The sequence below is a fragment of the Anser cygnoides genome, chromosome 3 (assembly GCF_040182565.1).
Source record: "Anser cygnoides isolate HZ-2024a breed goose chromosome 3, Taihu_goose_T2T_genome, whole genome shotgun sequence".
Classification (NCBI taxonomy): domain Eukaryota; kingdom Metazoa; phylum Chordata; class Aves; order Anseriformes; family Anatidae; genus Anser; species Anser cygnoides.
Window position 1 is genome coordinate 31,824,597 of NC_089875.1, and position 14,967 is coordinate 31,839,563.

A 14,967-nucleotide genomic window follows, 5' to 3' on the forward strand; every position below is an offset into this window, starting at 1 on the left:
CTACTTATAAAAACAAAACAAAACAAAACAAACTGATTAGTAGCTGCTCCTTTGTGCTCCATTAAGAGACACATTAATATCAATTTAAACTGTTTGTAATAGAAGTTGCCAAACAAAAAATGTGTGAAATCTGTCTTTAAAGTAGCTTCATAGCAAATTGATTACATCTAGAAGACAGAACAAAGTATAAATTTTTCTTCTGTGTACAAATTATAGTCTAATTCTGAAAACAGAATAGTAGAGAGAACATTCTTTGACCACAACAAAAGTTTTGGAAAGGGATATCTATTTTGCATAAAAACTATTTCAATCAAAGTCAACTCTCAGGCACTTCCATGTAGCCTTGGCTTTGATAAGTTCTTAATTTACAATTTTAGGATTATTGTTATATGCAACCTGTTAATAATGACATAGTCCAGTTGGAAAGAGACAGAAAATCAGCAGGAATTGTCATGGGTCTAGAAATGATAACCTATAAGGAAAGATTGAGAGGAAATATTGTCTAGATAAGGGAAAAGTGAGAGGAAATATGGAAACAAAAATATGCAAGAGGATGCTCTAAAGATACAGGGTATTAGCTTTCTTCCATATCCATGAGATTAAGACAAGAAGCATTGGGTTTAAAGCACAATACCAGTGAATCAGGTAAGACATTAAGAAAAGTCTTCTAATGGTAGAACTCATAAATCACTGACGTGGATATGGAATCTCCATCATCAGATGATTTTAAAAACAGTAAGGACAAATTTGTCTCAGAAATGGCGTAATTGCGGTTAATGTCACCAGGACAAGAGCACGAAGGATTTGTCCTCTTGATATTTCTTAAAATTCTTTCCACTCTGATTTTGAGTTCAGCCTTTTCTATTTTAACATTTGGATTTTTTTTTTGTTAGAAAATCAGATTTTTTTACATTTTTCCCCTTTATGCATTTTGTTTGACATAGAAGAAAATAAAAAGCAGTTTGCCTACTGAAAGATGAATTATTTGTATCATAATATACCTACAGTTCTATTGGGTCAAATTTAGAAACAAATTCCTGGTTTGGAAAAAAATACTGAGTACTATCTCAGTATTCCAACTCTGTTTTATTATGGGAATCGATCTTTTTAAATATCCCATTCAAAACAGTTGTATAATGGATGGAGCAATAACCCAGAATAATCATTCAAATAAGATGCCATACCCAAAATACAATGCCAGAAAGTTCTCAAAATAGAATTTGCCATTCTGAAAGGATTTATTTTCAAGTGAAGTCTTACATCAGTGTCTCTTTTTATGAAACAAATTTATAGTTACAATATATTTATAGACTTTTACACGACTTAAATCTCAGTGCATGAGAAATAAGTTTGGGTTTATCTTCTACATAGTGAGACATACCAAGACAAGAAGATCTTTACATATCTACTTTGTTTCTCCTATACTGTAAACAACTATCTTGTCCTTGGAGAAAACTTCAGTGTCAGGAAGAGTTTTGAAAAGATTACCACAACCTGTTGCCTAAGGGTCATTGCTGTTATGTTTTGTTTGCCCCCTTATGTCACACTTGATTACTTTACTCATGACCAGCTGAAATAGCAGTATTCAGATTCCACATGCTTGTGACATTTCTGTCATGAATGCAACACAACTTTATAAAATATTTAAGTTAGTATTTCTTATTGTGAGATTGTCCAGCCTTGAACTGGGAAGTTTCAATTTAAACCCAAAGGAACAGCTAATAATGGATTATAAACAATACTGCAGTGATACTTTATGTAATCAATCAAATAATGTGTGATTCAAAACCAGTCATAACAAATGCACTGTGAATCACCTGTGGGCTACAAATGGTTCATTCACATTAAATAATGAAAAGTTATAAATTACAAACAGACAAAAAAATTAAAAAGGCACATTATTGCATGAATGATGTATTAACCCAAGCACTGGCAAAATTCATGAAGCTCGGCTGGGCAAGTACTACTCTTCATTTTCACAAATTGCATGGTGTCAAACACATTGTGAACCTGGACCGAAAATTCAGCCACAGAGCATTGCAGGGATCAAATAGCATTACTACATTCTCACAAATGGAGGAGAAAAAGGAGGGGAAGGAATAAGAAAAACTCTTTTTTTTTAAAAAAAAAAATATTGTTGTTTTTTTTTTTAAAAAAAGGATTCCTTAACTGCAATTCAATAAAAGTAATTTTGCAGCTAAGACAAAGTAATGACCACATTTCTGAGATTTGTAATACATAGTAGGAACTGGGCCCAAAGGCAGTGCGTACTTATTACTGGCAGTGAGTATGCTCCTTCAATATACATAAAATGTTATAAAGCTTGATCTGACACAGTCAGCAGACAGTCTGCACATTTGGTTATTACAATAAGTCTAATTTCAAGAACAGCTCAGAGTCAAAAGTAAATAAATAAAATAATAAAATAAATTAAATAAGGAAATAAGTAGAACTGCTAACCTTTCTCAGAAAAAGAAGGAAAAAGACAATTTGGCTGTCAACAAAAGCAGCTGTATTTCTGCAGTATTATCTTCTTCTCTGAAGACCATCCTACCTGACAGAACTCAAGTGTTGAAAAACATCAATATCAGGAAATAAACAAGAGAGGGGGAGATTAAAATGTCCATGATCATCAGCAGCCACAGAAAGAGTAACTGAAATGTTATGATCTTCTGCAACATTCACCAGGGTTCGTTTGGCCTAACAACTCCTGCTAAAAATTTTGGGGACTCCTGAGGTTTTTACGTGATAGAGGACAAGGTACTGTTAAGAACATTGATACTATGCAGAGCTTCCTGAAAGGAGTTCCTATAGTCATCCCCAGTCACCCAGGATCTAAGACCAAGCTATTTCTCATAAAGATTAACAGATATACAGATAGCTGCTCTGTTTTGGATACTGTGCTTCCATGAAATTGAACCAATATGCACTTTTGTTGTTGTTGTTTATTTTGTGAGCCCTTTTCCAGGTATAACCAGGTTGTACAAAGCCCCATAAAATCTGGCCTTGAACACTTCCAGGGTTGGGGTATCCACAGCTTCTCTGGGCAACCTGTGCCAGTGCTTCACCACCCACAGAGTAAAGAATTTCTTTCGAATATCAAGTCTAAATCTACCCTTTTTCGGTTTAAAAACATTATCCTTTGTCCTATCATTCCCCTCTCTGATAAAGGGTCCCTTTCTAGCTTTTCTGTAGGCCCCCCTTAAGTACTAGAAGTATTGGAATTCAACATTTTGGTTAAGAAACTAAGCAGACTTCAATGGGCATCTTAATTACATTGGCAGCTCCCAAAATGTAACGTGAGTAATTATCATCACATGAGTTAATTTCACTGCAAGATTCTACAAGATTTTTTTTTGTTTTACACAATATAACATACTTGTGACCTGAATCAATCCATAAATTAGTATTTTATTTTATTTTATTTTATTTTATTTTATTTTATTTTATTTTATTTTATTTTATTTTATTTTATTTTATTTTATTTTATTTTATTTTTAGATGAAATACGTATTAAGGACTGGAAAATAATTAAAAAATAATAATAAATAATAATAAAAAAAACATTGCAGTTCAATAAATCCCTGATAAACAGCAGTGGATAGCATGTGTCTAGGACCTTTTTTTTCCTGATAGGATGGATGCGTTACCTCATAAAGAAGTTACTGAAAAAAACTTAGAGGTCAAACAAGCAACTCAAGAAGGGGAATTTTTAATACGATGTCACAGAAAAAAAAAAAAATAAAAAAAGTGTCTTTGATTTAGGAATAGTAGAAACTACAGAAGGGTGAAAAGATAATACTATCTTTGGATTTGATACAGGTAAAATTGATTTCAGAACACTGATGTTCTGGTATCCAAATGTCAAGAAAACTATTAGGAAAAAAAAAAGAATAGGATTTCAAAGAACCACAAATATGACTTAAGACCAGGAAGCCACAGCTGGTAACGTGAGACTCTAGAACTCCATTTATTTAGCTTATTAAAGAATCTTATTTATAATCTATATTATACTGACAAGCCTGCCCAGCTACCTCCTCACAGAAAAAGTTACGCTTTGAAGCCTTTCATATTGCACTCTTCTGTCCATTTTGAGCTGCATGTCAAATGCCCTAAACAAGAAAATGTAAAGACAGCTTTTCAGTCCTCAAGTATGTGCCTTTAGTTTTCAGAGAACGGAACGATTTCTGAACTTAGGACATCAGACAACTTGAGGCAACTGCAATAGGGCATTCAAAAGTCAGGAAGAAATATCCAAAGTTTCTTTTACTGCCCAGACAAAATGTGGCCATCAGAGAATATCCTGGCTTGTTGGTGTCAGCTTTTCTGAAGAAATTGAAATACATAGAACAGAAACAGCTCAGAAGTCTCTGAAATTAAATTATGCTTGCTAGGCAACCTTAAGTACCTTTTCCAATACTGAAGATTGAATTGACTTCCTCAGACTAAACAGCCTGGTAAGTGCATTGCACCTCCTGGCAAGGTTCATTCATTTAGAGGTTCCAAAGGGGATGAGCATATTTTTGTTGTCTCTAGGCAGGAAGATAGCTTGAGATACTTATTTCAGTTGTTCACTGGATTTGAGATTGAACCCTTCTAAATCAAAATACAGAATTGACCAAAACTATGCTCAGTTTGGAATTATCATTTAATCATAAAAGACTACAAGCAAAATTTAAATCAGAGACAAAAGGTTGAGAAACAAAACAAACAAAACAAACAAACAAACAACAAGAACAAAAGCCATATGGACAGTGGTGAATGAAAAAAAAAAAATCTTCCAAAACCACATGGACTGATGTTAAGTGAAATGACAAAAAGTGAATGATCCAACAGAGAATTTGCTATTGACATTAGTGACAACAAATCTTGACTTCCATGCTATTCAACTTAACTACTTTTTAGGGAAGTACTCTACTGGGAAAAATATTCAGAGGCTACAGAGACATTGATTTCTCTCAACTCATTTGATCTGATGTGGGAAAGACAAGTGGCAAAGGTGTTGAATGGACAAATCTAAAAGGAGCACATAGACTAATGCATAGAGTTACAATTGCTCCCCACACCAGGATACTCTTTTCAGGTTTATTACTGACCAAGATGAAGGATGCATGTTGAAATTCAGAAATTACCCACCTATCAGTCATGCAGTTTCAGGACTTGGAAAAGAAAGTCACAGCAGGCAGAAGAAAATTACCCAAGGCCTTTTCAAAGCCTAAGTCTAAGACAGTTTTAATGCAGGTTTCAAAGTGCTCTGAAAATCCCCCCTGATGCAGCAAATGTGAATAGGTGAAATGTTTATAGACAGTGACTGCTGGCTGGGCATAAGACAAGCAATTGTTCCTCACCTTATATCTTGCCCTCCAAAACCTGTCGTCTCACAGTACTAGAAAGCTCTGAGCTCCATTATGCTTAAATTGCTCCGTATTACTACATCCTACTGCTGTTTGAGGTGGTTTGTTATAGTTACACTCCTGCCAGGCAGGTGTAAGGAAATAAATGATACATTTTGATACAAGGCTATTTTGCTGAACTAGATAGCTTAAGGAACTGGTAATAAATTTATTTTTTTTCTTCTAGGTCACTGGTGCAAATCCAGCCCAGGTCGATAGTGACCATAAGTTATTGCCGTCTGAAAATAGAACCAAATCCATGTGAAATGGATTGGCAGTTCTTAGCCTAGCTCCTAATGACTTGATTAAGAAATGAACACCACTCCTAACACAAATTGGCCCCAGTGAAGCTGTATTAGCACCAGCACCCAAGGACAGAGTGGACAAGCAGGGTAGAACACTTACTCTGCTTTTTATGTGCCAGGGAGAAACAAGTTGCATTTCTTCTTGTATAAAGTTTACTTCATAAAAAAAAAAAGAAAGAAAAAAAAAGAAAAAAAAAGAAAAAAAAAAGAAAAAGGTAGTTTTGCCAAGACTGAAACTTTTCTGAAGGGAAATATAAAATTCAACATAAAAATTGATATTTTTATGGGAAGTGTCAAGTTGAATTATTTTTCATTTTATCTTAAAATGTTTTTCTGCTTTGGATTTTTAGTTTAAAAAAAGGAAAAGGAATGACATGTTGCAATGAGTGTTGAAGATGACAGCTAGGGTGGGATTCATTTTACCCAACTTAGACATCCATAATGTAGGCGTTAACCTCAGAGCTAGTCACCCCAGGATTTCTTTATAGTCAATGGAGGGAAATAAGTACATTTAAGGTGTGATTCATCTGATCTATTTTAAGTATCTACTTTAAGATGAATAATGATCTTGAAAAGACTGTCTCTTTCCACTGACTAGAGTGTGAGCCTACAAAAAATTACCACAGATACAGATCTACCTCAGACACCTACTACCGGTCAAGTAAATCCTTTTCCAGTTCTCTAATTCTGTATTATATACCATTGCTTTTTAGGTTTTTAACATTGAGAACCTGAGCTAATATGATATTTTCAGTTAAAAGAAAATGAAACCTGTATTGCGCTTCAGAATTTTAATATGAATAATTAACTTCATTTTCAAGACAGTTCAAAATTTTCAGCAGAAAGTCCTATTCCCTAACAGAAATCCCTCTTCCTCCAGCTTTTCTAAATATTTATTTATTCATTTATTTATTTGCAATGAAGACCTAAGTACATAACACTGACTGCTCTGGGTCATATCAAAAAACCAATTCAATAACTTAAGCATTTAAAAACAAATGCTTAAGAAAGATTTTTAAAATAATGCATGACTGTAATAGTATTTCTCTAGAAAATAAAGAATATTCCATATTCCAGCAGTTTGCAGACCAAAGAATTAATGAGTCAAAGGTGGTTGACTTTTTGTTCTGTTAAATATTAATGGATCCAAAATGAAGATCAGTATTTTATTAGAGTTCTGATCATTTTATCCTACATTTCTAAGCACACATCACACACAGCAGAGAAGATCTGTGGTTCCTGTTTTTCCTTCTATATTTAGTGTATCTCCATTCAGCTCCAGAGCTGTTCACAGACCTCCTTCCTGTCTCTTCTCTTAGCTGAAACTTCTACAGATCCAATCCTTTTCATTGCAGACCTTTGGTTGCATTGGACTCAGTCCAGGCTTATCCACACATCTGGGAATAAAAACTCTTTTTGTTCAGCAGAGCCAGGTATATTGATAAAAACAAATTTACATTGATTGCCTCTGAGCCTAACACAGACTTTCTCCAGCCCTCTGCCTAACAAAGCTGTGAGGGAGATTTTTGACTTGCCAATAATTTTACAAACAAATTAACTTGATTTTAACTCCATTACTCAGGCTAATCTCTCTTGGGTTTCATAGCATTTACACAGGAAATGGCTCATTCATTATAAATGGTGTGTACACTTAGCTTTTGTAATTCAAGGAACGTGTTAGGTAGTTTGTGGTGACATTTTTCTTAATAATGTGGGCAGTACTGGAATGTCTTTCTCCAACTGCTGCTCTCTAGGTAGATGAACATTACTTAAACTGAGAGCAAGAAACTCTCTCAGGTGGAGAGAAAGTATCTGCTGGAAAGGTTAGAAATAAAATTGAGCTGTGCCTTTGTCTAGAAAGGAGTCCCAGACTGGTAACAGGGTTTCGTGCAGTTACTTTTCAGCAATCATCAGTTGCCTCTCTCCCCCATCTCTTACCCCTGCTCTTTCAGTTAAGAGGAGAAATGAAAACATTGGAAGCTGTGCAGTGAGTCGAAGTCAGACCAGGAGCAGGCAGGATTTTTAGGCATCTTTAGCACTGACTCACCCTGCAGCTTCATGCTAATACGTAGTGTCTCTGCTTCAGTGGAACAAGTCTCCTAGGGGATGTCAAATTATTCGCACTTCTGATCCTGCACTCAGAAGCAGACTCTGATTATTACCATGCAAACCTACTCTAAAAAGGCAGCCTCAGCCCAGAGTGCTACCATCTCATTGCTTTAGAAATTGGTACAAGTTCCTTTGCTTATGCAGTCAAACAAGGGGGCTCCAGACATCCCAGACACACTCCTACCTCTGTGTTTTCCTCACTGACCTCCAAGGAAACTATGTGGATAAATGGTGTTTTGGTCCTGAACCATACTGTCATTTTGAGTTCTTTCACTCTTTCTCTTGTCCCACAGAGGCACTTACCTCCCAAATCCACAGGACAGTGATATTAATATTTAAGTACAACAGCAGGTATTTTTGATGTTTGAGCTTATATGACTTGGCAATTACTTCCTTTTCTGAAAGCAGAGGATATTCTGTTTGCCTTTCTGTTCACTCCTGTCGTTCCCCTACCAGAGTTTTTCAGCTCTTCACGGTCCATTCAGGCATTGACCTGCACAGAAGAGATACACTGCACAGAAGGGATAAGGGACACCTTACCTTCTAAAGTTCACCTAGGAAAGATCCGTGCATTAGAAATGAAATAAAAGCAGATCAGAGTTTTGAACTGGAAGTAGTGGTAGGTAAAGTGACAACAGGAGAATCCTGGAACATAAATGACTTCTCCCATGAATCTATAACCTATTTACAAAATACAATTTGTGCTTTTTTGTTAGAAAAAAAAAAAGGAAAAAATAATTGTTTGAAGAGAGTGATAGTACCACAGAGAACTAAGCAAAGATAGTATGATGATATGATAAAGTTCCGTTAATCACTCCTTTCTATTCTTAAGGGCCAAGAGAATATTTTCCAGTCCTACATTTCTCCAAATAAGCCACAAATAAGCTTCTATCATTCCAGTACAAAATCATGTAACTTATGAAAACATGTGCCTGAGCTGTGAAAGATGGTTCATAATTACATGATTTGCCACACAGGTACTGCTTCATACAGGATCAGCAAGAAAACAGTGCTTGGGTTAGCTTACCCACATGTAATTTTACTCTCTTAGCAACTCAGTGGGTGTGATGCTCTGTGCAACCAAATTCTTGACAAAGCACTTCCTTTACTTATTTTTGTGACTTTCACCATCGCATCAGAGTTTCCTCTGTCTTTTTTTCTCTTTATTTCTCATCTTACCTTCATCCCATCTCTTCTTCCCTCCCACTTGTTTTATTTGGAAAAAGAACAACTCCAGAAAAATAGCCAAATTTAATGTTTCTGAAAGGCTTTAGCTTACTTCCTTGCTTCAATGCTATCCTTTTCCCTGAGGCTAAAGCTGCACCCAGAATTGCAAACTCAGAATGGAATTGCTGGGGGTGCTTAGAAAAGCACAGCCTTTACTGCATTCTCAGCAAGGTCCCACACTGTTATGTTAGTGAGTATTGTCCCCATTCCTTTTCAGGTCATTTTCCTTCTTCATCCATTTCTATCCCACTTTTTGTCATGATTTACAACTGTGTAGATTCTCATACACACACTCATATATATATATATATATATATATATATATATACACACACACACTCACCTATTTCCCCTGGTTTCTACTTGTATGACCTATAGTTTCATTTCAAAATGACCATATTATTGTCACAGTCCTTCAGAAAGTCTTTGAATGATGATTTCAAAGCAGGCCTAAGCATGCACACCTTTTCTGGATTTGAGAGGTACACCATGAGAACCATATGCCTACTGGATTGTACTAGTATTAGCAATAAGCATTGTACATGCTTAACCCAGCTATGTGTGGTGTCCTACTACACTGTCCTACCGTGAGGCCTTAACATTTCTGATTTCTTACTAAGTACCAGTTCATTTCAGCAGCCGAGCTAGAGTGCTCTGCAAACCTTATCCACTTCCATTGCTGTAGCAAATTTGTTCCAAAGAAGAGCATTGCAGAGTCAAGGCAGTGTTCCCATCTGTGAAACTGGGGCTCCTCATGTCTGACCTTTAATTTCAAGTGGCTGCTGGCATCCTCAATAAGCACCAAGCACAAACCTGCAATAACAAAATGTGTCTGGAGCAGTGTTCATGAGCATATGAACAACACAAAAGGTTTTCAATTTCAGCACAGAAAAGCCTAACTAAAATATTCTGTTCCAGAAGCATTGCCTAATTAACAGATTTATGACATTTTTGTTTGTTTGTTTGTTTGTTTTCCAAAATAAAAGAGGTAGATGGAAGGAAAAGTTTCTAGTTACTGCAAAAACAGATACAAGGGAAAACCATTTTCAGAATTTCATGACATGCTTGTTTCAAAGCCTCTGTAAACAATATAGAGATTTAGCCCTGATTAAGTTCAACATTTAAGGGGATGGCAGCACTATTGTCAACCAATATTATAGAAGATAAGTGCTGAGAGCACTGTTTCTGGCCTGTTTTCCATGTTGCCTTTGTCTTGATCTACCTCTCTTGCCTCTGTTGAAAATTCAGTTAAACTCAGAAGTTTGGATTTAAAAATAACCCCCCATTTAAAAACAAAACTAGACAAAATTAAGTAGAAAGAAAAAGAAAAAAGAAAAGAAGAAGAAAAAAGAAAAAAGAAAAGAAGGAAAAAGGAAAAAGGAAAAGGAAAAGGGAAAAGGAAAAGGGAAAAGGAAAAGGGAAAAGGAAAAGGGAAAGGAAAAGGGAAAGGAAAGGGAGAGGAAGAGGAAGAGGAAGAGGAAGAGGAAGAGGAAGAGGAAGAGGAAGAGGAAGAGGAAGAGGAAGAGGAAGAGGAAGAGGAAGAGGAAGAGGAAGAGGAAGAGGAAGAGGAAGAGGAAGAGGAAGAGGAAGAGGAAAAGGAAAAGGAAAAGGAAAAGGAAAAGGAAAAGGAAAAGGGGAGGGAAGGACAGGGGAGGGCAAGGGGGGTGGGGCGGAGGAAGGAAGAGTCAGCAATAGAAACCTGTTTTGAGCCTAAATCTGCTCAAATTCTGTTTAAGATTTGGAGAAGCCTTTACCCCAGTTTGTTCAGTTTCTGGTTATACAAAGCAATCTCTTTAAAGAGACAGCTTAGGTGGGAATCATCTGAGTCAAAGCAGATGTTTCCCACATAGATATTTATGCATGAGCTAGCCAAGCGTAATCCTCTTGCAGTCAGAAAGAAGAAACCTCGCACATTTGTCAAGAATTCCCTCCTGGACTATTCACCTAAATTGGGTCAGATTAACCACACACACAGAGTAACTAGATCACAAATGGACATCTATCTTTCTAATGTCTAAATATAGAGAGAGCCATCACAGACCATTTACTCCAGAGTATAGTGGTGGTACACTTACAGTAGCTCTTAATAATATACTTTATTTTTACAGAATTACTTTAGCTGTCCTTAGTATCAGAAGTCCCAAACAGAAGTCAGCACAAGTTATAACACAGACTGTAACGAGGAGAGTCCTCAGAGCTTTTACATGCTGCCTGTTGACATGTGCTGAAGCCCATATTGCTAGATCTCTGCAGATATCATTACTCGTATTAGCTAGATCACAGCAGCACAGATATGATAGCAGATTTGTACTGCTATTTTTTTGTTGGTCGTATATATCCCCCATATAATTCACAGGGGAAAACAAGTATCTTTTTCTTCAACAGGCTCAGAGGGTAGCTACCTCTCTGTTTCAGCTGGTTTAGCTAGTAGTGACTCATTTTGCATGAAAATACAAAAAGCATAACAAGCAGGAATTTTTGCGATTCCCGTCTGCATGATTAGGCTTTAAAAGCCACCAGAGTGCTCCTGTCTCTATTAGCTACCATGGATCCTGACTACTTCCCAAAATGATGAATCTTACCCTCATCCCTGGGAAACTATCATGGTTCCAGACCTGCAGTCTCAGCTTGGGGGGAGGGGAGTCTGGGGAGGGGGATACACAACACCAGGACTAAGCAAAACATAAATATCCCACACAATTAATTAGGAGTTTGGAACACAATCTGCACCTCGGAATCAAATAAAAGATCTGTTCATACATCACTGGAAAAAAATCATTGATCACTCTGAACAGAAATAATTTCCCTCTCTTGGAATCAGAACTGCCCAACTGTATGCTCCTTGCCTATACTTAGCACTGATCCCTTATCCTCCAGTAGTGGTGATAAAAGTATGTGTGTAGGATACTAAATGGCCCTGATGAGTTATCTGATGGGCCTAGAAATTGGAACAGGATTTTATGAATGTTGCTCTTTATTCAGCTAAATGTGTTTCATTCCTATAACCTCATCTTTTCTCTCTTTCACCCATTTTCTACATTTTTTTTTCTTGAACACATAGATTTTCTTGAATGCAATTGTTCTGTGCAAAATATTCTATCTTGAAAAACATTTTGAAACAAAAGAAAATGGAAATGTTAATTTTGTGTGAATTGCAATTTTACCTCCAAAGGTCATTTATTCATTTAAAAATCCATTCTAACCACCCAGCTTGTTTCATTTTCACATCCATACCAAATCAAACTATTACCCAGAGTTAAATAAAATTGCTTCATTGCATTTTTTATAGGAAAAAACAACAACAACAACAACAACAAAACCACCACCTCTTTCAGCTTATATTATTTTTGTTTTCTCTCTTCTGCTCAGCCTCACCATAAATAGGAGCCACATGCCTTCTCAGGCAAGAGATTGGTTGCCTTTTCTTTGATTCCATTACACCATATCTTTGTACTCTACCACAAAATGATCACATGAATTTACAACAAATTAAACCTCAAATAAGCCTAGGTTCTGTAGCAGGAGCACTGATGATGTGACAGCAAGAGAGACAGCATACCTCCATGTGTGATTGAGTTTGCTGAGTTTGAAGAGCTGAGTTCTGTCACCAACTCTTTGTCCAGTTTTAGGTATGGCACATATGAGTTTCTGCACCAGTGAATTGGATTTGCTGGTATTGTATTTCCTTCTTCATTTTGTGATCTTACAATTCTAAGAGGTAAACATAGCAAAAATGGGCAATTCTACTATCAATTATAATATTTTTTGTATGACCATAATTTTTACTGTCACAGGTTTTCTTTAACTGGATAAAAGCTACATACAGATAAAACTGATTCAGAGCATTACAGATAATCACGATGATCACCCATTAAAGAAGTTCTGGAACAGTCTTAAAAGAAAGATAACATCAAAACCTAAGAAGGCTAGGTAATGGAAGTTAGGTAGTATGTTAAATTCTAAGAACCCGTCGAATGAAGTTTCTGAGCTTGACAGACAGTCTATAGAGGTGTCCTAAAGGTCAATATTGGGATCAGAGTTTTTTAATGCATAACTAAGCCAGCAAAAGAAGTAGACAGCAAGTTATTAAAAACTGATAGAAAGTTAAATTATTTCAACTAATAATAGCAGAGGATTGTAAAATTCTACAGTTATACTGAAAGTCATTGGAGATTTGGGCAGAATGATGGCAGATGAAATTAATCTTGGATAAGCAGGAAGTAGTGTACATTGGCATAGTACAAAAATCAAAATCACTGACAATCTCTAAGCCCAGCAGTCAGCTACTCTAGTAGAGAAAGAAATGGAGGAGCTGGCACTTGCAGTTTAGAAGCTAGATGATGAACACAGTTAAAATTATCAAAGTTAGAGGCAGATGTCTCCTGTAAGTTTGAGAGCAAACAGGGTTTTTAGCGTGTTAAACCAGGGAGAGAGAATAACTAAGATTTTTTTTTTCTTTGTACGGTATAATCAGTATAATACACAGCTCACTCAAGTGCATTTTAGCAGATGTACCTGTTAGAACAGGAATGATATTTTATGAGTAAAGCTGGTGGAATTAGGGGCTTGGCTGGATTCATAGATAATGAATATCATCTATGCTAGAAGTGAGCTGCCTGAAATTTTTGTAGGGAGACTTAAAGTGTGCATTTAAAATTTTGAATGGTTAAAAGAAATAAATATTAATTTTCCCATATTACCAGCTGAGAGGAAAAAAAGAGAGAAGGAAAGAAATGGGAAGAAAAAATAATAATAAAAAAAAAAGATCCGAAACAAACATGATGTTTGCAGTACAGGGAAGAATGGTAGAAATGCCACAGAAGCTAAGGCAATTAATATGATTTATTTTAAACAGGGACCAGACAAGTTGTTAACCAATAACATAGTTAGGTATTAAAGATAACTGAATCCTGCATTTCACAAAGCTATCTAAACCAACTTCCTATCCAATTTGTAGGGCAAAAGACAATTTTATTCCCTCCCATGGGCATTTTAAACTCTGCCCAAAAATCTCCTCTGCTTCTCCTGTCTGTGCTTTTGGAAGCCTGACAGGCCTCTCAGCTCAGAATGGTTTCTGATATCCCATCTACATATTCTTTTCTAGACTAGTGGTCTAACATGCTCCAATCAACTCTTTAGTGTCCTCCCACTAGAAGGCTTTGTTCTTCTTTTTTGACTCAGATGGACTGTTATTTTATTCTCTAGTTGTTCACTGAAATTAATGGTGCTCATCATAGGAAGCTATTCTTTAACATAAATAAGAGTAACAAGAGTGAATCTGAAATATATATATATATATGTATATATATGTATGTATATATAAGGGCTTTTTTTGCCTTATAACAACCAAAAAAATTGCCTAGGTACAAAAACATACTAAAATTTGCTCATGTCAGAAATACATAGGAGAATTTGACTAACTGTCCCTTTATCCTTAGGATAGGTTATCCAATGCCCATACGTGTGTGGAAGGTCTGTAAATTAAAATCAACATTAGGCTCTAAAATTCCTCCTCAGGGATCATAAACACTTAATAGGGAAACTGGCAATGTAGCAGAGCTAAAGTTTCAGTATTTTTTCTGAGTGGAGGTAGCCTACTAAATCATGGCCGTATATTAAGCTTTTAACCATTTGTCTGCTTCTCCATTGTAAAACAAATTCAGATACATGTCAGAAGAACAAGCTCCTTGAATCATCTAAGGAAAAGTTGCAATGATATCCTTTATTATGCTTCACAATAAAAGTTTCTCTTGTCTCATTTTGCTTTCTTTAATTCCTCAGATCAGAAAGAGAAGAAAAAAGAAGGTAAATTAATTAATTTATTTTTTTTTCCCCCTCAGGTTCACTGAGCTTCTGAGAATGTCAGGTCTGGTCTCGCTTGCTTTCCTTAGGATTGCCCAGATGGCTCCTTTGAAATGGATGTGTCTAATTTT

At 36.0% G+C, this 14,967-nt stretch overlaps 1 long non-coding RNA gene across 1 annotated transcript; it reads right to left on the reverse strand.

Moving 5' to 3' along the window:
* Positions 1-4,944: 4,944 nt before the first annotated feature.
* On the reverse strand, positions 4,945-9,843 carry LOC136790368 (uncharacterized). Its single transcript, XR_010830193.1, has 3 exons — positions 9,697-9,843; positions 8,111-8,300; positions 4,945-7,095 (listed from the first exon to the last, which is right to left on the reverse strand). It is a non-coding gene; the product is annotated as an uncharacterized lncRNA (long non-coding RNA).
* Between the last annotated feature and the right edge of the window lie 5,124 nt (positions 9,844-14,967).